The sequence below is a fragment of the Salmo salar genome, chromosome 16 (genome assembly GCF_965601325.2).
Source record: "Salmo salar chromosome 16, fSalSal1, whole genome shotgun sequence".
Lineage (NCBI taxonomy): Eukaryota > Metazoa > Chordata > Actinopteri > Salmoniformes > Salmonidae > Salmo > Salmo salar.
Window position 1 is genome coordinate 2,900,548 of NC_138306.1, and position 27,236 is coordinate 2,927,783.

At 42.1% G+C, this 27,236-nt stretch overlaps 1 protein-coding gene across 2 annotated transcripts in view; it reads left to right on the forward strand.

Annotated features, from left to right (window-relative positions):
• tspan18 (tetraspanin 18) overlaps window positions 1-27,236 on the forward strand; it is a 127,747-nt gene that overhangs the window by 36,213 nt on the left and 64,298 nt on the right. The window contains 1 exon segment of one of the 2 annotated variants that reach the window (NM_001140106.1): window positions 19,830-20,146. The exons of the other annotated variant lie outside the window; for it this stretch is intronic. The gene's annotated coding sequence lies outside the window, so the exon portion shown is untranslated. 2 annotated transcript variants of the gene reach the window in all.

Sequence of the window (27,236 nt, forward strand, 5' to 3'; positions counted from 1 at the left end):
AAGCACCCACCTCCTCCTTGCTTTGGTAGCTTACTCAGCCTGCACTCTTTTAAAAGTTTTACCATCGGATGGGCCCCAGCCATCAATCTGTAAGTCTCTGCTCTCTCTTTGCTTTTGATCTGCGGTTATGTTTTAGTTGTGTTGTGTTCTAGCTGGTCTCCAGTAGTTGGGCTCTAGCTTGCCAACCATAACAGTGGTGGTTGGCTAGGCTAGCTAGCCTAAATATTGTGGCTAAATAGCTCATTTTAGCTGGCTGGCTAACATTCTTTGATTTTTGGTTAGATGGCGTTATGTATTTCGAAACTTTGGTTTACGTCAATGTACAGTGCCTTAAGAAAGTATTCATATCCATTGACTTATTCCCCCCAAAATTGTAGCTGACTGGTGGTGGCTATTCAGCAGCCTGATGATCTGGGGGTAGAAGCTATTGGCCAGTCTGTTAGTTTTAACCATGATGCTCCTGTACTGCCCGCGTCTGAGTGATGGAAGCAGTGACAACAGGCCGTGGCTCGGGTGGCTGAGGTCCCTGATGATCTTTAGAAACTTTGTGAAGGTTTAGTTTTGTGTGGCCTATTATACTGCAGGCCTATGATGTGAGGCATTGCGCACCGGCTGACTCCGACAGTTGAACTTCAGGTGAGGAAGAATGTTTTAGGCCTACCAGAGTTAGTCCTATAATTGAACAATATAATGTTTATCTTTATAAAAAATATTCTGATCTAAAGTTAATGAATTAGCCTCCTTCTGCCTATATCTGTATAGCAGATGTTGTTGCCTATTTGACAAGGATAAAGAAATGCATTTTAGTGTCACAGCATGCCACCGGCATATCTCTGTCTCTCTCCCTGGGGCTAGGCATAAGCTGTTTTTCCTTTATATCAATTTTGAGCTGGGAAAAAAGAAGGTCCAACATGTAGAGAAAAAGGGAACGTCCACTAACTACCCGGGAGGTAGTCTTGTGTTGCTCTTCTTCTACTTCTTCTTGAGTGCACACAGAGCACACTGGATTATTGGTACGATAGTAGATTTGTGTCACATTGCTTCAGGACTGTAGTGTTCTGGTACAGAGCATTTACCTTTGATAGCTTCACACTCAAACTATTAGACAGCATAGGTTTTACAGAATTTTTCTTGCTGAACCATTACATGCAATTGAAGCCACTGAAGCGCTCTTAGTTACATCCTTGAGCAATCCAGGTCACTCACTCATTGTGAAGATGGTCCAGTGACTATGGTTCTTGTACATCTTTCTTTTTTTTCTCTCATCCCTTTAATATTTCTTTAAGACAGAGAATGTATAGAAGGATACAGTAAGTAAGAGCTTAACATAATTTCTGAGATGTGGCTCTACAGGGCTCTAACCACTGCTGCCATGGGAGCATAGGTCTACGTGGTCCAGAGTCCAGAGCAGGCCTGGACAATTATTTTCCATGGAGGGCCACATTAGAATATATTTTTGTCATCACGGACCAGAATCATATTACATGATTGTACATCATGTGTATGACTGTGTTAACAGATATATCTACTGTAAATCACATCCAGATATGCTACTTATTTTACTTTTTTAACATGCACAGAAATAAACCACATCCATGTTCTCCTTTTGGTAGGTATTTTCATTATTAAACATGCAATGAACTACACAGAGGTAAAATTACACCGCAGCACCACAGACAGAACTCTTGTTAACGGGTATGCACAAAAACACAATGAACGAGAGCTCAACATTACATTTAAACTACTCAATCAGTGTGAGGAGTGAAGTCTCTGATGGGCATTGACTAGAGCAGTGAAGTCAGGTATAGTTTCTGGTGTCGTTATGTGCAGAATTGCTGAGAGGTGAGTCAGTAAGAGATGATCTGTGCCTTGACTTGTAATATTTCATCACTGAAAATGTCTGTTCACATACATAGGTTGACCCAAATAGTACAAACATCTTCTGTGCATGACTCCTAATCTTTGGAAAATGTTGATCCTCGAGAGATGCATAGAACCTCGTCAGTGACATTGTTTTGAATAGTTCTCCAATCACTGCATCAGACTGAAGATAGATAACCTCAAGTTGCAGGTCAGTGGGAGCGTTATCCACATTGAAGGTGAAAGGAGAGGAAACTAACAGCATGTCTTTTTCCAACACTTTGAAATCCTCAAAACGATGAGAAAACTCATCGTTCAAAGCACGCAGAGGCGATGTATACTTCTCCCGCTGGGCATCTGATCGGGAACAGACTAGTAGTGTCAGAAGGTGGGTGAGATTGTTGACTTCTACTTGGCGGGTCAGGAGGAGTAATTTTCCCCTGAAGGCTTTGACAAGGCTGTACATCTGATGTGCAAAAAGGCCCTTCGTTGTAGTTTGGAATTCAGTTCATTCATGATGTCAATCTTGCAGTTGAGGGAAATCCACATATTTTCCTTTCATTTGCAAAAACTCTGCAATCTCCGACTTCAGGTCCCACACCCTTTTAAGCACCTTCCCCAAACTCAGCCATCTCACGTGTGTGTGGTAGTGCAGATCTGCATGACACGACTCTGTCTCTTCCAACAGTGACACAAACTCCCTGTGGTTAAAGATTTTGCTCTTATGACGTTTAAAACTTTAGTGACTGTATCCACAACATGGTTCATTTTCAGAGCACCTCCTGATGAATAATGCAATGCAGGAAAATAATTTCAGCTGCTTGATCTTGTATCCTTTTCAAAAGGCCAATGTTTTTTCCTGTGAAGTTTGGTTACCCATCAGTGGTCACACTGGATAACTTTTCAAAACCCAGCTTTGCCACACACTTATTAACCTCCTCCAACAAATCTTTCCCTGTGGTTGTGCTCTTCATTGACTGCACTGAAGCAAGCTCCTCTGTAATTTCAAAGTCTGGGGTTATGCCTCGTAACAATATCAACAACTGCGCCACGTCACGTGCATCACTGCTCTCATCCAGGGCCAAGGAGAAATAGGTGAAATCCTTTACATTGTCTTTCAACTGTTGTTCCATATTCTCCGCCATGACCTCAACACGCCGTGTCACAGTTCGTCTTGATAGAGAAACATTTTCAAACAGCTCTTTCTTGTCGGGGCGCAGTATTGCTGTAGAGTCAATTAAACATTCTTTAATGAATTTGCCCTCAGCGAATGGCTTGCTATGTTTAGCAATTTTGTGGGACAGTACATAGCTAGCTCTCGCAATTCATTCGTTTGCTGAATGCAGTTTTGTGAAAAGTCCTTGCTGCTTTTGCAACTGAGAAAGCAACCCTTTTGATGCAATTGCCCTCTGCTCAGAAGACATATTCTTATATTTCAATGCATGCTTCATCTGGAAGTGTTGGGACAAGTTGTACTCTTTCAAGACAGTGATGCTCTCTTTGCACACTAAGCACACAGCATTCCCTGATTCCCTGTCCACTCTTGCTGGAACATCCTACATTCATTGTCTACTTTCCTTTTCTTTGAAAAACTCATTTTTGCGCAATTTCTAGCCAGCTACTGTTTGTAACTTTGATATGTGTGTCAGCCTGTCAGTCACTGTCTATCCTCGTACAGTTGTTCTTTATACATGCCTTCAAAATAAATGTCCCACAAGCGGTGGGAGTTAAATCATTACACAAAGGCGAGTATTCATTGGGCTTTTAATTTGAACAACAAATGTGTTTTTCAAAACTTTACCATCGCAAATTCTTTATGTGATCTGAGCATGATTCCGCGGGCAGTATTGAATCAGGTAGCTGGCCGCATACGGCCCACGGGCCGGCCTTTTCCCAGGCCTGTAGTAGATCATATAAATAAAATATGTTTTTTTACTTTGTAACATTGTGTCTTGATTTCAGAGGTGGCACCACAGGTACCAGAATGGTGGGGTGGAAATTGTTTTCCTGGGGCCCAGGAAGGCTAACCTAACCAGGGAAAACTACAGGTATGACAGTAATAAATCAGCTGTAAAAAATGGTTTTATATGGGCTATGATGGGACTGTATTGAATCAGGTCGCGGGCCGCATTCGGCCCCCGGGCCAGCCTTTGCCCAAGCCTGGTCTAGAGCGTTGACACTCAACCAGACTCGGACACGATTCTTGTAATTGTTGGTTCCACTTTTCTCGGCTCCGTTATTTACTTAACAAATGAGGAATATTCCAAATGTGCACTTATAAATCATAATAATTTTAATCAAAATACAGCTGTAGACAGAAGTCTCTCATGAGTTCTGCAAAATAGGAAAAGTCCAAGTTGCTTTTAATATGCTTGCAGTGAACCCCAAGTGATGTAACTGCCTACGTCGACACCTTCTACTCATGAGACCAAGCCCATGCATACAGTTGAAGTCGGAAGTTTACATACACCTTAGACAAATACATTTAAACTCAGTTTTTCACAATTCCTGACATTTAATCCTAGTAAAAATTCCCTGTTTTAGGTCTGTTAGGATCACCACCTTATTTGAAGAATGTGAAATGTCAGAATAATAGTACAGAGAATGATTTATTTCAGTTTTTATTTCTTTCATCACATTCCCAGTGGGTCAGAAGTTTACATACACTCAATTAGTATTTTGGTAGCATTGCCTTTAAATTGTTTAAATTTGTTCAAATGGTTCAGGTAGACTTCCATAAGCATCTCACAATAAGTTGGGTGAATTTTGTCCCATTCCTCCTGACAGAGCTGGTGTAACTGAGTCAGGTTTGTAGGCCTCCTTGCTCACACATGCTTTTTCAGTTCTGCCCACACATTTTCTATAGGATTGAGGTCAGGGCTTTGTGATGGCCACTCCAATACCTTGACTTTGTTGTCCTTAAGCCATTTTGCCACAACTTTTGGTCATTGTCCATTTGGAAGACCCAATTGCAACCAAGCTTTAACTTAATGACTGATGTCTTGAGATATTGCTTCAATATGTACACATAATTTTCCTTCTCATGATGCCATCTATTTGGTGAAGTGCACCAAATAGAGCTATGGTCAGATTTGCCAAATGGAGGGCGAGGGAGAGCTGTGTACGTGTCTCTGTGTGAGGAGTAAAGGTAGTCTAGAGTTTTTTTCCCTCTGGTTGCACATGTAACATGCTGGTAGAAATTTGGTAAAACAGATTTAAGTTTCCCTGCATTGAAGTCCCTGGCCACTAGGAGCGCCACCTCTGTATGAGCATTTTCTTGTTATCCTATTGCCTTATATAGCTCATTGAGTGTGGTCTTAGTGCCAGCATCGGTTAGTGGTGGTATATAGACAGCTACGAAAAATAGTGTGGTCTACAGATTATCATGAGATACTCTACCTCAGGCGAGCAAAATCTTGAGACTTCCTTAATATTAGATTTCGTATTGACAAATAGACACAGACCGCCACACCTTGTCTTACCGGAGGCAGCTGATCTATCTTGCCAATGCACAGAAAACCCAGCCAGCTCTATGTTATCCATGCATTCATTCAGCCATGACTCGGTGAAACATAATATATTACAGTTGTTAATGTCCTGTTGGTAGGCTAGTCTTGATCAGAGCTCATCCAGTTTATTATCCAATGACTGCACATTGGCTTATAGGACGGATGGTAGAGGCGGATTACCCACTCGCCGTCAAATTCTTACAAGGCACCACAACCTATGTCCCCAATATCTCTGTCTCTTCTTCGTGCGAATGAGAGGATTTGAGCATTGTTCGGTGTCTGAAGTAAATTATTTTGCTTCTGACTCGTTAAAGAAAAGATGGTGGTTGTTGAATGTCTTGAACTTATGTACCTGTGTCACGGCTGTCCAAAGGAGCAGACCAAAGCGCAGTGTGGTTGTAGTTCCACATTTTTATTAAATCCATGAAACTTTGCAATACATAAATAATTGAAATGACAAAACAACAAACCGTGACGCAGAGAGAAACAAACACTACTCAAAATATAATAACCCACCAAAACCCAGGAAGAAAAACCCCTACTTAAATATGATCTCCAATTAGAGACAACGAGGACCAGCTGCCTCCAATTGGAGATCAACCCCCCCCAAAAAAACATAGAAATTGAAAAACTAGAACATAGCGATAGAAAACATAGACAAACCACCCAAAACACCCCCTGTCACGCCCTGACCTACTCTACTATAGAAAATTAAATCTTACTAGGGTCAGGATGTGACAGTAGCCCCCCCCCCCCCCCCCCAAGGTGCAGACTCTGAATGCAACATAAACCAACAAAAGAAACCACAAATCAAAAGGGAGGGTAGGGAGGGTAGGGAGGGTGATAATTGTCGATGGCGGCTCAAATGCAGTCCACATAACCTTAACCTCCAGCAGAGGAGGCGGCTCCGGTTCGGGTCGTAATCCCCGCTCCACCCGCTGATCCCTCTGCTTTAATACCACCGGACCGTGGATCGTCGTTGGAGGAACTGGACTGTAGATCATCGCTGGAGGTTCTGGGCTGCAGGCCGCCGCTGGAGGTTCTGGGCTGCAGGCCGCCGCTGGAGGTTCTGGGCTGCAGGCCGCCGCTGGAGGTTCTGGGCTGCAGGCCGCCGCTGGAGGTTCTGGGCTGCAGGCCGCCGCTGGAGGTTCTGGGCTGCAGGCCGCCGCTGGATACTCTGGGCTGCAGGCCGCCGCTGGAGGTTCTGGGCTGCAGGCCGCCGCTGGAGGTTCTGGGCTGCAGGCCGCCGCTGGATACTCTGGGTTGCAGGCCGCCGCTGAAGACTCTGGGCTGCAGGCCGCCGCTGAAGACTCTGGGCCGCCGCTGAAGACTCTGGGCTGCAGACCGCCGCTGAAGACTCTGGACTGGGGAACTTCTCAGGAGGTTCCGGACTGTGGAACTTCTCAGGAGGTTCCGGACTGTGGGCCGTCTCAGGAGGTTCCGGACTGTAGGCCGTCTCAGGAGGATCCGAACTGTGGACCGTCACTGCAGGCTCCGTGCCATGGATCATCACTACAGGTTCCATGCTATGGCTCATCACTGGATGCTTCGTGCCATGGATCATCTCTACAGGCTCCGGGCCATGGATTATGCCTACAGGCTTCGAACCATAGATCATCACTGGAGGCTTCATTCGTGGAGCTGGAATAGGTCTCACCAAACTAGGGAACGTCGCTGGGAGTTCTGGACTAGGGAACGTCTCTGGGAGTTCTGGACTAGGGAACGTTGCTGGAGGCTTCCTTCGTGGAGCTGGAATAGGTCTCACCGGACTAGGGAACGTCGCTGGGAGTTCTGGACTAGGGAACGTCGCTGGAGGCTCAGGACTGGAGAGCGTCGCCGGAGGCCAGGTGCGCAGAGCAGGCACAGGGTATACTGGGTCGTGGAGGCGCACTGGAGATCTGGAGCTTATGGCTGGCACAACATGTCCTGGCTGGATAACCTCTGTAGCCCGACAAGCGCGAGACGTTGTGACAGGTCGCACAGGTTTGTTTTGGCGAACGGGGGGTACCGTGGATAGAGCTGGCGCAGGATATCCTGGGCCGAGAAGACGCGACCCGGAGACCAGGAACGCTGAGCAGGCATACTCCTTCCTGGCTGAATGCCAACTCGAGCGACCCAGTGCACATCTCAGCATAACATGGTGCTTGCTCGATCACTCACCCCCCACAGTAAGCACGGGGAGTTGGCACAGGTCTCCAACCTGACTCTGCCAATCTCCCCTTGTGCCCCCCCCAACAAACAAAAAAATTGGGGGCTGCCTCTCGCACTTGCCTCGCCATTGGTATCGTGCCTCCACCTGCTTCCCAGGCAGGCTGTTGTATCTCTCCAATACCTGCTCCCAAGTCCAGTCTATCCTTTCCTCCAACTTCTCCAGCAACCAGGATGCCATCTCCTCCCGGGCACGCTGCTTAATCCAGTCCTCCTGCCCACGCTGCTTGGTCCTTTGATGGTGGGTTATTCTGTCACGACTGTCCAAAGGAGCAGACCAAGGCGCAGCGTGGTTGTAGTTCCACATTTTTATTAAATCCGTGAAACTTTGCAATACATAAATAACTGAAATGATAAAACAACAAATCGTGATGCAGAGAGAAACAAACCCTACTCAAAATATAATAACCCACCAAAACCCAGGAAGACAAACCCCTACTTAAATATGATCTCCAATCAGAGGCAACGAGGACCAGCTGCCTTCAATTGGAGATCAACCCCCAAAAAACAGAAATAGAAAAACTAGAACTAAAACATAGAAATAGAAAACATAGACAAACCACCCAAAACACCCCCTGTCACGCCCTGACCTACTCTACTATAGAAAATGACATCTTACTAGGGTCAGGACGTGACAACCTGTTAGACCACTCCAGTCTAGGTCTCTGCGGGTAAACTTGTCTGCACACTCTCTACTGTTGTCTGTACATTTTACTCTTCATTTCTCTTCTTTTAAATGCGATGTCATGTCAGACTGCCTAATAGGCCCGATGTTTAAACAGCAGATTAAATCTACATGATGTAGATGGTTATCCTGTTAGGGCTAGGGGGCAGCATTTGCACGTCTGGATAAAAAAAATGTACCCGATTTAATCTGGTTACTAATCCTACCCAGTAACTAGAATATGCATATACTTATTATATATGGATAGAAAACAGTCTAAAGTTTCTAAAACTGTTTGAATGGTGTCTGTGAGTATAACAGAACTCATTTGGCAGGCAAAACCCTGAGACATTTTCTGACAGGAAGTGGATACCTGATGTGTTGTATTACCTTTAAACCTATCCCATTGAAAAACACAGGGGCTGAGGAATATTTTGGCACTTCCTATTGCTTCCACTAGATGTCACCAGCCTTTACAAAGTGTTTTGAGTCTTCTGGAGGGAGATCTGACCAAACAAGAGCCATGGAACGATGATGTCCCATTAGACACCTGGCGCGCGAGTTCATGTTGGGTACCCTCGTTCCAATACGTTATAAAAGAGTATGCATTCGTCCACCTTGAATATTATTCATGTTCTGGTTAAAAAAGGCCCTAATGATTTATGCTATACAACGTTTGACATGTTTGAACGAACGTAAAAATATATTTTTTCCCCTCGTTCATGACGAGAAGTCCGGCTGGCTTAGATCATGTGCTAACAAGACGGAGATTTTTGGACATAAATGATGAGCTTTTTTGAACAAAACTACATTCGTTATGGACCTGTGATACCTGGAAGTGACATCTGATGAAGAGAATCAAAGGTAATGGATTATTTACATAGTATTTTCGATTTTAGATCTCCCCAACATGACGTCTAGTCTGTATCGCAACGCGTATTTTTCTGGGCGCAGTGCTCAGATTATTGCAAAGTGTGATTTCCCAGTAAGGTTATTTTTAAATCTGGCAAGTTGATTGCGTTCAAGAGATGTAAATCTATAATTCTTTAAATGACAATATAATATTTTACCAATGTTTTCTAATTTTAATTATTTAATTTGTGACGCTGACTTGACTGCCGGTTATTGGAGGGAAACGATTTCCTCAACATCAATGCCATAGTAAAACGCTGTTTTTGGATATAAATATGAACTTGATAGAACTAAAAATGCATGCATTGTCTAACATAATGTCCTAGGAGTGTCATCTGATGGAGATTGTAAAAGGTTAGTGCATCATTTTAGCTGGTTTTATGGTTTTGGTGACCCTGTCTTTGACTTGACAAAACATTACACACAACTCTTGTAAATGTACTGTCCTAACATACTCTAAATTTATGCTTTCGCCGTAAAACCTTTTTGAAATCGTAAAACGTGGTTAGATTAAGGAGATGTTTATCTTTCAAAGGGTGTAAAATAGTTGTATGTTTGAAAAATTTGAATTTTGACATTTATTTGGATTCAAATTTGCCGCTCTTGAAATGCACCTGCTGTTGATGGAGTGCACCACGGGTGGCACGCTAGCGTCCCACCTAGCCCATAGAGGTTAAATTTACTGTACACCCAGGGACAGACGATTACAGAGCAAGGCTGAAGTAAAGAGAAAGTTGCCTCATGATTTCTTTATGTCGCTTTATAAAAGATTTAGCCCGCCGCCACTTTAAAAGTGCGCTACTCCAGGCTTTACTGTTTGTGTGCTAAAATGGTCTTAGAGTACAGCCTTCTCTGTCCTCTGGGTACTGAGCAGGTCAATGTGTGTCTGTACAGCCTTCTACAGAGGAATAACAAGTCAGTATGTGTCTGTGTAGTTCTACTACAGAGAAAGACCATGATTTCAATGTACAGTTAATAGAGGTGCAATGTGTTCTAGTTAATTCTGTGGTATAGACCTACAAGTACTACTGTCAGTGGCTCTGTTATTTAGTAGTATGCCATTTCTCTCCACTTTCAGAATAAATAATTGTCACATCCACCAGATAGTTGTTGTTTTAAAGGGTCAGCCATAGTATTACTGCGAGAGAGAGGTAGAGAGAGAAGGAGAGCAAGAGAGAGAAGAGCGGGAGAGAAAAAGAGAAGCCACCAGACTGTTTAATGTAACCATTTGAGACATTTGGAAGGTGTTTGATATTGTTATGGCAATGTATTTCATCATCCAACCAACTAATGTTTCTGACAGCAGCATCTGTCCTCCACCATCGCTAGATGTGTTCGCCAGACATAACAAAAACATTGCAGGTGTCCTTCCCCTGATGCCGAGGAGGATGAGAGTTGAAATTGACTGCAGTCTTCTCTTCATCGATTTAAGCAGAGTAATTAAAGCAAGATTGAGCTCTTACACACATACGTACACATAGACACGCACACACTCTCTCTTCTTTTAAAGGTTTTATTTTCAACTGGAAGGTCAGGGAGAGAGGATACCTTGGATGTGTTCCCAATGATTACTCATGACCTGTCCCTCTTCCAGAGAGCAGAAAGTGAAAATGGTCTAACCTATTCATCACCGTGTGTGTGTGTGTGTGTGTGTGTGTGTGTGTGTGGGTCCTTCGCTAATCAGAAAGTGAAGGCAATAGGGCCAAGAGAAACCAGACAGTTTTAGGCAGTGCTCCAGCAGCAGTGGTGGAAAAGGTACCCAATTGTAATACTTGAGTACTTTTTAGCAAAGGAGATGGCACAGTTTTATTTTTTAAATGTATTATTATTTATGGAAAGCCATGGTGAACACTCCAACACTCAGACATCATTTACAAGCGAAGCATTTGTGTTTAGTGAGTCCGCCAGATCAGAGGTAGTAGGCATGACCAGGGATGTTCTCTTGATATGCGCATGAATTTGCCAATTTTCCAGTCCAAGCATTCAAAATGTAATGAGTACTTTTGGGTGTCTGAAATATAGGTATGTCTGTCTATTTTGCCCAATATCTCGCAATGTGTATATTTAGATTTTTTCAAATTGGACCACATTTGAATCATGGGAATCTCCTCTTTCTAATTATGTAAGGCTGGGAAGCGTACTCCGTTGTCATCAAACACTAGCCCCGAAATACCTTTTGCCCTTGGAACGCTGAGCTCCCCCCATGGTTTTCCTATGGAGAGGCATGCTGGTATATTTCGCAAAATATCTCGCAATGTGTATATTTAGATTTTTTCAAGTCGGACACCATTTTAATCAGGATAATCTCTTCTTTCTAATTACATAAGGTTGGGCAACGTACTCTGCTGTCATGAATCGCTAGACCAGAAATCGCTAGGCCATTTTTTCCCCCTACTTTCTCGTTATGCAGACATAAGCACACTTGGGACCATCGAGGTGTGGATGTTTACTTTCTACACAAGTTGTTATTTTTCAGTTTCGTCCTAAGAACAGATTGTAGTGGTAAAATAAAAAGGGATACATTTTCTTGGGCCATTTAAGGGAAATGGAATTCTAAGCGTCACCCCAGTCAGAAGAGGCTCTGCGAACGTTCGATTCCATTCATTTGCTATAGGCTCGCGCTAGTGTTCTAGCTTAGCCAACATTCTTTTGCCATTTTTTCAGCCTTGGGTGAATTTTGACTCGTTCTATTGTCCAGCCTAACGTTATATCCTAATTTGACTTTGGTGCAGGTCATGTTGTTCTTCATATTACCGTGTCTGGTAAAACATACTATATCAAATAAAATCAATGTTTATTTGTCACATGCATGGGATACAGAAGGTATAAACGGTGACTTGCATTGTGGAGTCTTTTTGTTTAGACATGTAGCTAGCTAGCTAAACAATGAACCATAATCCCAACTCATAACGTTACTACCCTGCATGAATCTGCTGGTATCTAAAACTAACCAACTAGGTTCAGTGTTAGCTAGCTAGCATTAGGCAATAACTAGCAATGCAAATGGCTCTAAGATACAAATCATATTACTACACAGATCATACACGTAATGTTAGCTAGCGAGCCAGCCAGCTAACGTTAGCTACCTAGCTTCTCTCTAACAACCACACATCCATCTGTAGGTGACACTTTAGAACCACAAAATTACCAGGTAGACAGTAGGCCTCTTGAAGCGATAGAGGAAATCAACAAGATCCACAAGTATTCTTTCACAATAGCTGGCCTTATGTTATCAAATCAAATTGTATTTGTCATATGCACCGAATATAACAGGTGAAGTAGACCTTACAGTGAAATGCTTACTTACAAGCCTTTAACCAACAATGCAGTTTTAAGAAAATACAAAAAAGTAAGAAATAAAAGTAACAAATAATTAAAGAGCAGCAGTAAAATAACAATAGCGGGGCTACAGTTGAAGTCGGAAGTTTACATACATCTTAGCCAAAAACATTTAAAAACTCAGTTTTTCACAATTCCTGACATTTAATCCGAGTACAAATCCCTGTCTTAGGTCAGTTAGGATCACCACTTTATTTTAAGAATGTGAAATGTCAGAATAATAGCAGAGAGAAGTATTTATTTCAGCTTTTATTTCTTTCATTACATTCCCAGTGGGTCAGAAGTTTCCATACACTCAATTAGTATTTGGTAGCATTGCCTTTAAATTGTTTAACTTGGGTCAAATGTTTCGGGTAGCCTTCCACAAGCTTCCCACAATAAGTCGGGTGAATTTTGGTCCATTCTTCCTGACAGAGCTGGAGTAACTGAGTCAGGTTTCTAGGCCTCCTTGCTGGCACACACTTTTTCATTTCTGCCGACAAATGTTCTATAGGATGGAGGTCAGGGCTTTGTGATGGCCACTCCAATACCTTGACTTTGTTCTCCTTAAGGCATTTTGCCACACCTTTGGAAGTATGCTTGGGGTCATTGTCCATTTGGAAGACCCATTTGTGACCAAGCTTTAACTTCCTGACTGATGTCTTGAGATGTTGCTTCAATATATCCACATAATTTTCCTCCCTCATGATGCCATCTATTTTGTGAAGTGCACCAGTCCCTCCTGCAGCAAGCCACCCCCACAACATGATGCTGCCACCCCCGTGCTTCACGGTTGGGATGGTGTTCTTCGGCTTGCAAGCATCCCCTATTTCCTCCATAGATAACTATGGCCATTATGGCCAAACAGTTAGATTTTTGTTTCATCAGACCAGAGGACATTTCTCCAAAAAGTACGATCTTTGTCCCCATGTGCAGTTGCAAACCGTAGTCTGGCTTTTTTTATGGCGGTTTTGGAGCCGCTCCTTGCTGAGCGGCCTTTCAGGTTGTCTATATAGGACTCGTTTTACTGTGGATATAGATGCTTTTGTAGCTGTTTCCTCCAGCATCTTAACATGGTCCTTTGCTGTTGTTTTGGGATTGATTTGCACTTTTCGCACCAAAGTACGTTCATCTCTAGGAGACAGAACGCGTCTCCTTCCTGAGCGGTATGACGGCTGCGTGGTCCCATGGTGTTTATACTTGCGTATTATTGTTTGTACAGATGAGCGTGGTACCTTCAGGTGTTTGGAAATTGCTCCCAAGGATGAACCAGACTTGTGGAGGTCTACCATTTTTTTCTGAGGTATTGGCTGATTTCTTTTGATTTTCCCATGATGTCAAGCAAAGATGCACCGAGTTTGAAGGTAGGCCTTGAAATACATCCACAGGTACACCTCCAATTGACTCAAATGATGTCAATTAGCCTATCAGAAGCTTCTAAAGCCGTGACATCATTTTCTGGAATTTTCCAAGCTGTTGAAAGGCACAGTCAACTTAGTGTATGTAAACTTCTGACCGACTGGAATTGTGATACATTGAATTATATTTGAAATAATCTGTCTGTAAACAATTGTTGTAAAAATGACTTGTCATGCACAAAGTATATGTCCTAACCGACTTGCCAAAACTATAGTTTGTTAACAAGAAATGTGTGGAGTGGTTGAAAAACTGACTCCAACCTTGGTGTATGTAAACTTCCGACTTCAACTGTAGATGTACTTACTGTTTCATCGCCATTGAGTCCTAATAAATACTCACTCACAAATCATCAGCTGGTGTCGACACCAGCAAGACCATTGTCATAGTTATGTATACAGTGTGCTGTTTACTGAACAAGAGAGTCTGTTAACCTCTATGAGCTAGGTGGGACGCTTACTCAACAGCCAGTGTAATCCCGTGGCGCGATATTCAAATACTTCAAAAATGCAAAAACTTCAATTTTTCAAACATATGACTATTTTACACCATTTTAAAGACAAGACTCTCGTTAATCTAACCACACTGTCCAATTTCAAAAAGGCTTTACAACGAAATCAAAACATTAGATTATGTCAGCAGACTACCCAGCCAGAAATAATCAGACACCCATTTTTCAAGCTAGCATATAATGTCACATAAACCCAAACCACAGCTAAATGCAGCACTAACCTTTGATGATCTTCATCAGATCACAACCCTAGGACATTATGTTATACAATACATGCATGTTTCGTTCAATCAAGTTCATATTTATATCAAAAAACAGCTTTTTACATTAGCATGTGACTAGCATGTGACTAGCATTCTAGCATTAGAACACTGCCGGTGAATTTACTAAATTACTCATGATAAACGTTCACAAAAAACATAACAATTATTTTAAGAATTATAGATACAGAACTCCTAAATGCACTCGATATGTCCGATTTTAAAATAGCTTTTCGGTGAAAGCACATTTTGCAATATTCTAAGTAGATAGCCCGGCATCACAGGGCTAGCTATTTAGACACCGAGCAATTTTAGTACTCACCAAAGTCCGATTTACTATAAGAAAAATGTTATTACCTTTGCTGTTCTTCGTCAGAATGCACTCCCAGGATTTCTACTTCAATAACAAATGTTGGTTTGGTCCCAAATAATCCATTGTTATATCCAAATAGCGGCGTTTTGTTTGTGCGTTCAAGACACTATCCGAAAGGGTAAATAAGGGTTACGAGCATGGCGCATTTCGTGACAAAAAAATTCTAAATATTCCATTACCGTACTTCGAAGCATGTCAACCGCTGTTTAAAATCAATTTTTATGCCATTTTTCTCGTAAAAAAGCGATAATATTCCGACCGGGAAATCGTTTTTTATTACAAAGAGAGTGAAAGTAAAAGCATGCTATCCCCTCATGCACGAGCCTCAGTCTAATGGCCCTCTGATAGAGCACTTGCCAAACGCGCTAATGTGTTTCAACCTGGGGATGGAATTACATCGTTCAGCTTTTTCCCGCCTTCTGAGAGCCCATGGGAGCCGTAGGAAGTGTCACGTCATGCCAGAGATCCCCTGTATTTGTTAGAGATGATCAAGGAGGGCAAGAAATGGTTAGACAGGCCACTTCCTGTAAGGAATCTTCTCAGGTTTTGGCCTGCCAAATGAGTTCTGTTATAATCACAGACACCATTCAAACAGTTTTAGAAACTTTAGGGTGTTTTCTATCCAAAGCCAATAATTATATGCATATTCTAGTTACTGGGCAGGAGTAGTAACCAGATTAAATCGGGTACTTTTTTTATCCGGCCGTGCAAATACTGCCCCCTAGCCCCAACAGGTTAATCAGAGAAAGACTACATGGTGTAAAAAGTATGTGGACACCTGATGTCAAACATCTCATTCCAAAATCATGGGCATTAATATGGAGTTGGTCCCCCCTTTGCTGCTATTACAGCCTCTACTCATCTGGGAAGGCTTTCCACTAGATGTTGGAACATTGCCACGTGGACCTGCTTCCATTCACCCACAAGAACATTAGGGAGGTCGGGCATTGGTGTTGGGCTCTGTGCAAGCCAGTCAAGTTCTTCCACACCAATCTCAACAAACCATTTCTGTATGGACATTACATTTCAGTCATTTAGCAGACGCTCTTATCCAGAGCAACTTACAGTAGTGAATACATACATTTCATTTTTTTTTTTTTTGTACTGGCCCCCCGTGGGAATTGAACCCACAACCCTGGCGTTGCACACACCATGCTGGCGTTGCAAACACCCTGCTCTACCAACTGAGCCACAGGGATTGCTTTATGCACAGTGTCATTGCCATGCTGTAACTGGAAAGGGCCTTCCCCAAACTGTTGCCACAAAGTTGGAATCGCAGAATGTCATTGTATGCTGTAGCGTTGATTTCCCTTCACTGGAACTAAAGGGCCTAGCCCAAACCATAGAAAACAGCCCATGGAAAACAGCCCAAACAGACCATTATTCCTCCTCTACCAAATGTTACAGTTGGCACTATGCAGTTGGGCAGGTAGCGATCTCCTGGATTCAGCCAAACTGACTTGTTGGAAAGATGGCATCCTATGACGGTGCCATGTTGAAAGTCACTGAGCTCTTCAGTAAGGCCATTAAACTTCCAATGTTTGTCTATGGAGATTGCATGGCGGTGTGCTCAATTTTATACACCTCTCAGCAACAAGTGTGGCTGAAATAGTTGAATCCACTAATTAGTCCACATACTTTTGGCCATGTGGTGTAGTTTAATTTTAAACTCATTATGCATGCACACTGAAATATGAACGCTGTTGATCCCCATTTGCCTCAAACTAAGCATTCAAGCACTTCAGCTATTTAATTTCACTTTATATTTCCTCAAATAAACCCCTTCCAAAGGTTTAAGATCAGGCTAAACCATGAAGTTATGAATTCATTGTAACTTATTTACTCTCCCATATGGGAGCCTTTCAATAAATAAATTCTGGACACTGGTATGACTCCAGGCCATGTTGTCTTCCCGTCTGCTATCTCATCCTATCTATCATGTTTTGTGGTGGAAACCTATTGACTTGTGTTCCTTCAGGGACCTAATCTTGGACCTCGTCCAAATGTCTCAGTTCCCTCCCTCCCCCTCTCCCTGCCTCCCTCCCTCACTCCCATACATAAATGTGATGTAATTGTGTAAACTCCCTTTCCCACAGTCTGGGACTCAGCGAGGCTGTGCATTCTCACAGTGTGTTTGTGTGTACACATTCTCACAGTGAAGTTGTCTCAGAGTGGGCTAGTTAACCTCAACCCCATGTCCCAGAAACTGTCCCTCTGGGTCTGGTGAGGCCATGTCAGATCACTCCTATTTCCCCGGACTGCCTTGTAAATAAAATAGCCTTTTAAAGTCTTCTGTTTGTGGCCCTTTTCCCCTTTCCCTCCATTCGTGATAAGTTTTGTGATAAGTTTTGTTTTGTTTTCCCAGGCTGGGAGAGAAGGTTTGATCACTCTGATGTCCCCGGCCTGCCTTGTGAATGAAAATCAAACTATTTTGGCCTATTTTTGTGTTTTTGAGCTGTTGCAGTGCAGAAACATGCAGCGGTTTTGTGTTGTGTGTTTTTTATGTTTTGTTTTTACAGGCTGGGAGGGGAGGGAATGATCGGGAAGTGAACTTTCTTTCTCACAGTTGACTCAAAATGTTGATGTCAGGTTCCCTGCTTCTCTTTAGCTGCTCGGCTCGTAAGATTAAATCTAATTTCTCTGAGTGCTCTTTGTGTCAAAGCCGAGCGTGATTTCTGATTCTCCGTCTCTCATCTTGTGGCTTTCTCAAGGCTGGCAGCGGAATGCTCTTAAAAGCCTCTCCTCGCTTTTTTGAATTTTCATGAGATTGTTGCCTCACGGCTGTGGAAAATGTTCAGAGTCCAACCCGTTTTTCCATTCCTCCACCTCCTCTTAGCTTCAGCTTGTTTCCTCTCCAGACTCAGTAAGACTCAGTAAGAGAAGCAGGATACGTACAGTATGTCCTTAAGGATATCTTTCAACTCCTTGTCCATGAAGGATTGAGTTTAGGCCCTATTCCCACTATGAGATATGAAGGAAAGTCTGAGGAGCGGGGTGGCAAAAGAGAATGTTCAATTCATATTTCATCCTTGTCTCTTACCTTTCGTTGTGGATGGCAACGCAACATTCTTGATCAGCAGCTCAAATTGACCGTAAATATCACAGTAGCCACTACAAGCCAGTAACCACAAACTATTCAACAATGACAGAAATGTTTCTTCTAAATCATATTACATTATTGAATAATGCAATCAAACCATATTACACTCTTGAATAATGCAACATTTCACAAGAATGTACAGTATGTGCAGACAATTAAAGGGTTTATTTTCTCATCTGTAGGCTACAGTCATTACATTTTAGCTTCAAGACAAAAGCACACAGTTGTTAAAATGTCTTCATCAAGTAACGTTAGCCTATCAAAAAGGAACGGTTAACCCTCTCGCACAAGTATTAAAGTACATTAGGCCTACCTTACAAAATTTACAACAAACCAGGGTTAATTTTGATCAATATTATGCAAATCATTACATGTGGAAAAAGCTACTTGTGACTGAAAACATGGGCATAAGGGAATTAACCATGATGAGCTGTTTTTATGGAAGCCTATACCCTCCACCAACATTCTTTTATAAAATGAAATGCCTCATGATTTGTCAACATGCACAATTAGTCTGTGCTTCAGTCTGATCACCTGTAGCCTACTGATAACAACCACAGCTGCAGGTAGCCTAGAGAAGCCTATGTGCTCTAATCCTGTCTGTAATGTCATGTTTTTACAGCCTAAGCTATGTATTTAAAATAGGCCTATTTTATTTTTCTTCTGAGAAAATGTGAACGTGATCAAATTTGATTAATATTCACACTTCGGGTGGCTTGGCTATCTAGGCGTGTTTACTCCAAAATGATTTACTGGAAGGAATCAATCAACAATAATGAATACATACTATAGGAGTATCTTTCTAATTATAGATGCCAAGGCCTACATGATGCGACCCTGCATACAGCGAGATCAGCCCTGTTAGTTTTTGTCCGTTCACAGTTGTTTCTTTGTCTGTAAAGGGTTTTAAAGTTTTCATCCTCCCTAGGGCCAGGATTTTTACCAGGATTTAAAAATAAAAAAATGTCATATGATCTGACTCCAAAAATGATCTGGTCCCATCATAAAACATATAACATTTTTTTTACAGCTAATTTATTACTATGTCATACGCTACAACTAGGGTCTGGAGTTGGTTAGGTTAGCCTAGTACCGGTTCAGGAAAAACTCTAAGCCCCAGGAAAACAATTCCCCCCACCACTCTGGGACTACACAAACATATCCTATTTGTATGAGCTACATTTTACATGTTTTTGGTGGTGGGGATGTAACAGAATGTAACAGGCTGTTACTGAAATTTCAGGTAAAAACTCAATAAAACAAGCCTCAAATATTAGAAAAATGTCTACATTTCAGCTGTTTTCAAAAACAATGCTCTGCTATAGGCTCTATGCATTATACCACCTCCAACGTTCTAATTTACTTCCTAACGGGTTGATGACTTCCAGAACTGTTGTCGATGCATTTCTGACTGAAGTAGTTCGCAATGACTACGTTTAAATTCCAGCCCCGCGAAGGAGGTGCTAATGAACATTGTTCAGTGCCTCTGTTCAGTTTCTTCCAAATGTAAAGTATTGTGAGCTTCCATAGTTTCCCGGTCGACGTAGAGCTCAGAAAAAGGTGGTTGGTGGCAGTACGTCATGACAACTTTACTGTCACCAAACACACAAAGGTGTGTAGTACACATTGTCGAGAGTGACTTTGTTGAGGTAAAAATTGGGGGGTGACAATACCTAAAAAGAGGTGTTGTTCCTACAGTCTTCACGTGGAACTGGCACATTCAAAAGAGACTTGGTGTTTGGGAAAGAAGACTGAAACCTCCTGCCCTGACTGAGGAGGATGAAGAACAAGGTGCGCTGCCTATGGAAATGCCAGCTCTGATCCGGTCCACTCCAGACACTTGATTACTGTGCAGTCCCTGAAACTGCAGCCCTGGACATGGCCCTAATGGCAAACCATGAGCACGTAAGAGAAATTGAGGCGCTTCGAGCCAAGCTGGAGAAACTGACCGCCCAATACGGCTTTGGTCTACAGCGATTTGCTGGTTCTGACGAGAATATACGTTTTTACACAAGGTACAGTAATGATTTATTATTATCCAGCATTACTATTGTTTATTATTTACAATTAATTATTATTATTATCCCAAAGTCCATCTTACCTTTAAGAACATGTTCATGATTATTTAAAACTAGGCTAGCATATTTTAGCATAAGTAGGCACATTGAATGTATATTACATTAGTTTTTACATTAGTTTTCAGTTAACCCCCAAAAATGCTACCAGGTCGTTGCTGCAAATAAGATTTGGTTCTTAGTCAACTTCCCAGGTTAAATAACGGAACATTTAAAACAAAGTCACTGCTGTGATGATAGCTGCTGTGAATTACAGTACGAATTGCAGTAACAAGAAAAACAGGCTACAATAGCAGCTAGGTCATGTCTAGTGCTAAATGATGCTTAAAGAAGATGGGCAATAATAGCATTTTTGGTATTCAGATAACTCCGGGTCCATCTTTAGATTTGCAAGCTACACCCAAGTGTAACTCGAAGAAAACCGGTAAGGGACAACTTCATTAAATACTCTTACATCTAGACGTTCCGCTAGCGGAACACCTGCTCCAATATCCAATGAGAGGCGTGGCGCGAATTACAAATTCCTCAAAAATACAAAAACTTCAATTTTTCAAACATATGACTATTTCACAGCATTTTAAAGACAAGACTCTCCTTTATCTAACCACACTGTCCGATTTCAAAAAGGCTTTACAGCGAAAGCAAAACATTAGATTATGTCAGCAGAGTACCAAGCCAGAAATAATCAGACACCCATTTTTCAAGCTAGCATATAATGTCACAAAAAACAAAACCACAGCTAAATGCAGCACTAACCTTTGATGATCTTCATCAGATGACAACCCTAGGACATTATGTTATACAATGCATGCATTTTTTGTTCAATCAAGTTCATATTTTTATCAAAAACCAGCTTTTTACATTAGCATGTGACGTTCAGAACTAGCATACCCCCCGCAAACATCCGGTGAATTTACTAAATTACTCACGATAAACGTTCACAAAAAACATAACAATTATTTTAAGAATTATAGATACAGAACTCCTCTATGCACTCGATATGTCCGATTTTAAAATAGCTTTTCGGTGAAAGCACATTTTGCAATATTCTCAGTAGATAGCCCAGCCATCACGGCTAGCCATTTAGACACCGACCAAGTTTAGCCCTGATCAAACTCCGATTTACTATTACAAAAGTTTCATTACCTTTGTTGTCTTCGTCAGAATGCACTCCCAGGACTGCTACTTCAATAACAAATGTTGGTTTGGTCCCAAATAATCCATCGTTATATCCGAATAGCGGCGTTTTGTTCGTGCGTTCCAGACACTATCCGAAATGGTAAATCAGGGTCGCGCGCATGGCGCAATTCGTGACAAAAAAATTCTAAATATTCCATTACCGTACTTCGAAGCATGTCAACGGCTGTTTAAAATCAATTTTTATGCCATTTTTCTCGTAGAAAAGCGATAATATTCCGACCGGGAATCTCCTTTTCGGCAAAAAAAATCACAAAGACGGGGGGGGGTCAGGTCACGCGCCTCAGCCCACAGTCCCTTGATCGGCCACTTGAGAAAGGCGATAATGTGTTTCAGCCTGGGGCTGGGATGACGACATTCAGGTTTTTCCCGGGCTCTGAGCGCCTATGGACGACGTAGGAAGTGTCACGTTAGAGCAGAGATCCTTAGTAAAAGATAGAGATGGCAAAGAAGTTCCAGAAATGGTCAGACAGGCCACTTCCTGTAAAGGAATCTCTCAGGTTTTGACCTGCCATTTGAGTTCTGTTATACTCACAGACACCATTCAAACAGTTTTAGAAACTTTAGGGTGTTTTCTATCCATATATAATAAGTATATGCATATTCTAGTTACTGGGTAGGATTAGTAACCAGATTAAATCGGGTACATTTTTTTATCCAGCCGTGAAAATACTGCCCCCGCATGTATTGTATAACATAATGTCCTAGGTGTGTCATCTGATGAAGATCATCAAAGGTTCGTGCTGCATTTAGCTGTCTTCTGGGTTTTTGTGACATTATATGCTAGCTTGAACAATGGGTGTCTGATTATTTCTGGCTTGGTACTCTGCTGACATAATCTAATGTTTTGCTTTCGTTGTAAAGCCTTTTTGAAATCGGACAGTGTGGTTAGATTAACGAGAGTCTTGTCTTTAAATAGCTGTAAAATAGTCATATGTTTGAGAAATTGAAGTAATAGGATTTTTAAGGTATTTGAAAATCGCGCCACAGGATTCAACTGGCTGTTACGTAGGTGGGACGAATTCGTCCCGCCTGCCCCATAGAGGTTAATTAGGCAATGAGTTTAGGGGTGGGGGAAAGAAATCAAGTAAACACAGAATAGCCAGAAATGCAAGATTGAATACAGTGTTAGAGATGTGTAATTGATTAACTGAACTGTTCAACATTTGCTGAAATACATTTTTTAAAACAAATCTATTCTACTGTAGTTTTCTTCACAAGAACATCAATACTTATTTTTCATGAAACCACTAAACTTGGCACCCATGCATGGGATCCATTCACATGCGAGAGACACTGATGTAAGTAGTGGTAAAAATAAAAGTGGTCAACCTTCTCTCTTACAGTTTTTGAAACCTGTAGATCTTTATATATCCTTTCAACTAGGATGTCCTTCTGTGCACAGATGACAAAGTCACACCAGCTACAACCTGTGAGAAGGATTGGACCTTGCACCTGAAAGTAGTAAGCATGAGATCTCTTCAACTTCAGCTCTCCATTCTGTATCTTCAGGTAAGGGCAGTCAACATAACTTGGTACATTTGGGCAGTTGACCTCTAAATCCAAAGTGTGGTCTCACACAGGGATCAAATATGATGCCATCTGGAGAGGATCCTAACCACGGAGCATCTGGGTGCACTACGAAGCCACACGGAAAGAAGTTAACATTCTTCAGTGTGCAGTAATCCTGTACAGCCACTGGCTCCATGGCTAGCCCCCTCTTCATCTCCATGGTCTGCATACCAGATCCCTTGAACATCCGCTCAGCTAGGCGGTCAGCTGAGGTCTCTCCCTGGACATGGCAAACCTCTCGGAAACGAGAGGATGTTATTCTCATTTTCCTGAGCTGATGCCATTCCGGGCTGCTGCTCTGCTCCCTTGTAGCAACCTCGACTTTGTGTGACATCTCGTAGGTTGTCTCTAATGCCTTGACGTGGAACTGCTCCTGATGGCTAAGGACGTAAGCACACTGGGAAGACTGAAGCCTGTAGCCATCTAATGGAAGTTTTGGAGAAGGGGCATGGGCAATCTTCCCAATATCACGGGTCTTTCGCTGTGGAAGTTGATAGGACAGCACACTGTCAGTTGCACTGGCCCAAAGGTGGACTCAACCAAGGGCACGTCAGCTGACATTTCCATTGTTGTCACAGGAGGGGCAGTAAGTGGAGAAAAGTTGGCATACGTTTATGAGACGCGGAGAACGTCCATGTCAGGCATGTATCCATTGAGTGCTTTGTAGAGAGAACTTCTGCAAAACATTTTAAAACCTTAACATCAGGTTGGAGAGATTACAATGATAAAGACTCATGTAACTTTTCCAGAAACAGCACAAGTCCAAAAGTTCAAATAAAATGAATTAAAATATAGAGATTATACATTTCCCTCCAGTCTTTGTCCGAAAAATTTGTCATTAGTAGTGCACTGTCTGGTAAAGAAGGGCCACCAGATGATTGCATATGGCACTTCCTGCAACACAGGAGCTACCACAATCACTGGCATGGAGTGCTTTAACACCATCTGTGAAGATAAGTGTGATAAAAGACTGAAGTGAGAAACAAGAATGATGCGGCCCATAAATAACAATAAACATACAGTTGAAGTCGGAAGTTTTCATACACCTTAGCCAAATACATTTAAACTTTTCACAATTCCTGACATTTAATCCTAGTAAAAATGCCCTGTCTTAAGTCAGTTAGGATCACTGCTTTATTTTAAGAATGTGAAATGTCAGAATAATAGTAGAGTGATTTATTTCAGTTTTTATTTATTTCATCACATTCCCAGTGGGTCAGAAGTTCACATACACTCAATTAGTGTTTGGTAGCATTGCTTTTAAATTGTTTAACTTGGGTCAAACGTTTCGGATAGCCTTCCACAAGCTTCCCACAGTAAGTTGGGGGAATTTTGTCCCATTCCTCCTGACAGAGCTTGTGAAACTGAGTCAGGTTTCTAGGCCTCCTTGCTCGCACATACTTTTTCAGTTCTGCCCACACATTTTGTATAGGATGGAGGTCAGGGCTTTGTGATGGCCACTCCAATACCTTGACTTTGTTGTCCTTATGCCATTTTGCCACAACTTTGAGTCATTGTCCATTTGGAAGACCCATTTGCGACCAAGCTTTAACTTCCTGACTGATATCTTGAGATGTTGCTTCAATATATCCACATAATTTTACTTCCTCATGATGCCATCTATTTGGTGAAGTGCACCAGTCCCTCCTGCAGAAAAGCACCCCCACAACATGATGCTACCACCCCTGTGCTTCACGGTTGGGATGGTGTTCTTCGGCTTGCAAGCCTCCCCCTTTTTCCTCCAAACATAACGATGGTCATTATGGCCAAACAGTTATATTTTTGTTTCATCAGAGCAGAGGACATTTCTCCAAAAAGTACGATCTTTGTCTTCATGTGCAATTGCAAACCGTAGTCTGGATTTTTTATGGTGGTTTTGGAGCAGTGGCTTCTTCCTTGCTGAGCGGCCTTTCAGGTTATGTCGATATAGGACTCGTTTTACTGTGGATATAGATACTTTTGCACCTGTTTCCTCCAGCATCTTCACAAGGTCATTTGCTGTTCATGGATTGATTTGCACTTTTTGCACCAAAGTATGTTCATCTCTAGGAGACAAAACGCGTCTCCTTCCTGAGTGGTGTGACAGCTGCGTGGTCCCATGGTGTTTATACTTGAATACTATTGTTTGTACAGATGAACGTGGTACCTTCAGGCGTTTGGAAATTACTCTCAAGGATGAACCAGACTTGTGGAGGTCTAGAATGTTTTTTCTGAGGTCTTGGCTGATTTCTTTAGATTTTCCGATGATGTCAAGCAAAGAGGCACTGAGTTTGAAGGTAGTCCTTGAAATACATCCACAGGTACACCTCCTATTGACTCAAATTATGTCAATTAGCTTATCAGAAGCTTCTAAAGCCATGACATCATTTTCTGGAATTTTCCACGCTGTTTAAAGGCACAGTCAACTTAGTTGATGTTAACTTCAGACCCACTGGAATTGTGGTACAGTGAATTATAAGTCTGTAAGCAATTGTTGGAAAAATGACTTGTGTCATGCACAAAGTAGATGTCCTAACAGACTTACTAAATCTATAGTTTGTTAACAAGACATTTGTGGAGTGGTTGAAAACCGAGTTTTAATGACTCCAACCTAAGTGTATGTAAACTTCCGACTTCAACTGTATTAGTGTCTCGTCTTCTTAACTAGGGGCTCATTTAACTATACAGGAATACATTGTGTCTCAGTAACACAATTACCAAACACTGCATCAACAGATCTTTACCAATAACCTGTTAAGTGGGCTATTCTAAATTGGGATTAGGACCCATCATTAATATCTATATATTGATAAGATTAAACGTTGAGGAGATGTTTAACAAGGTCCCTAGTTGCTATCTATAACCTTTCCCTACTCTCATGCTGTGCGATTTTTCACTCTTGCTCATGGACCTCTAACAGGCAGCCCCCACGGTGATCTCCCCATGTCAATGTATCTTTGTTAGATACTGTGTAGAAGACATGAATAACAATTATTTTTAGCTAGCAAATATAGTTAGCAAGCATAACTTAACCAAGCTAATGAAAATACACACATTCTCACATTCTTCACATTCTCAGGTAGATTCTGTCAACGTTACATCATTTTACGAAGTAACTAGCTAGCTACAGTTAAATGTTAAATTAGCTAGCTAATATGATTGTAGCTAGCTAACGTTATCTGTCACTGACTTGGTACTCACCTTCATAGTTGTCTATGTAGCTTCCTATATACATCTTGAACCCCTTTTCATTCTTGCTAGCTGGAGCCTGAGGCTGATTTAACAATTCGATGTACATCATTAATATTAATTTGAGGCAGGTCCTGAAGACACCAAGTAAAAAACTGCGACATAGTGGTAGCAACGTTATATCGCCAATAACAACTAGACTGACTTCCGTTCTATAGTATGCTCCACCGGAAATTGCCATGCTGGTAGGAAGTGTGTTTAGAACGTTCGATCATGGAATGTGCATAAGGGCTCTTGCAATTTATACTGTAGGAGTGTTAGCTCAGCAAGACAATTCTGTTCACACTGCCATGCTTTAAGGGGGGCAACTGTCGGGCGAGAGTCGTGCGCTACCTTCAAAGGTAGCGGTCGAGATGTAGCAAGTACGGAAGTTTACATTTGAGTAATATGTGTAGCTGACGGTATTTTTACCAAAAGTGTAGTAAGTGTGAAGAGGCTCTTAGAGTAAACCAAGAGATTGGAGGGAGTGCAACCTGGATTGTTTCTCTCGCTCTCTTTATCGCCCCCACCCTCTTTCTTTCTCACTCTCTCTCGCCCCCACCCTCTTTCTCTCTCTCTCTTTCTGTATATCTCTCTCCCTCAGTATCTCTGTCTGTCTCTCTCTGAGTGTAACTTCAGACAATTTGGATGGTGGGTGTACAAGTATCTTTAAGTAAAGGGGGAATGGTATAACTCGATCACACTGTTCAGTGTCCTGATTTATCCTGGTTTCATATTTCACTGCTGAGATAATCCTGCAGATAGTACTGTCACAGTGGGCATACCGATGACATACTACACCTCTGTCATGTCAGACAGGGTAAAGCTACCGTCGTCATGGTGTGCACTGTCATATGGACCCCTGCCCTGCTGCAGAGCTGCCTGGGAAATCAGACAGATTCCTGGATTGTCTGCCATAGTGGGTACACCACAACTGTGTCACACTCACACTGCACTCTAGCGACTGTCATGTCAGACAGTGTAACGACATCACTGACATGATGTGCTCTCTCATATGGTGCTTTACTGTCACATTGTCAGAAGAACACACATT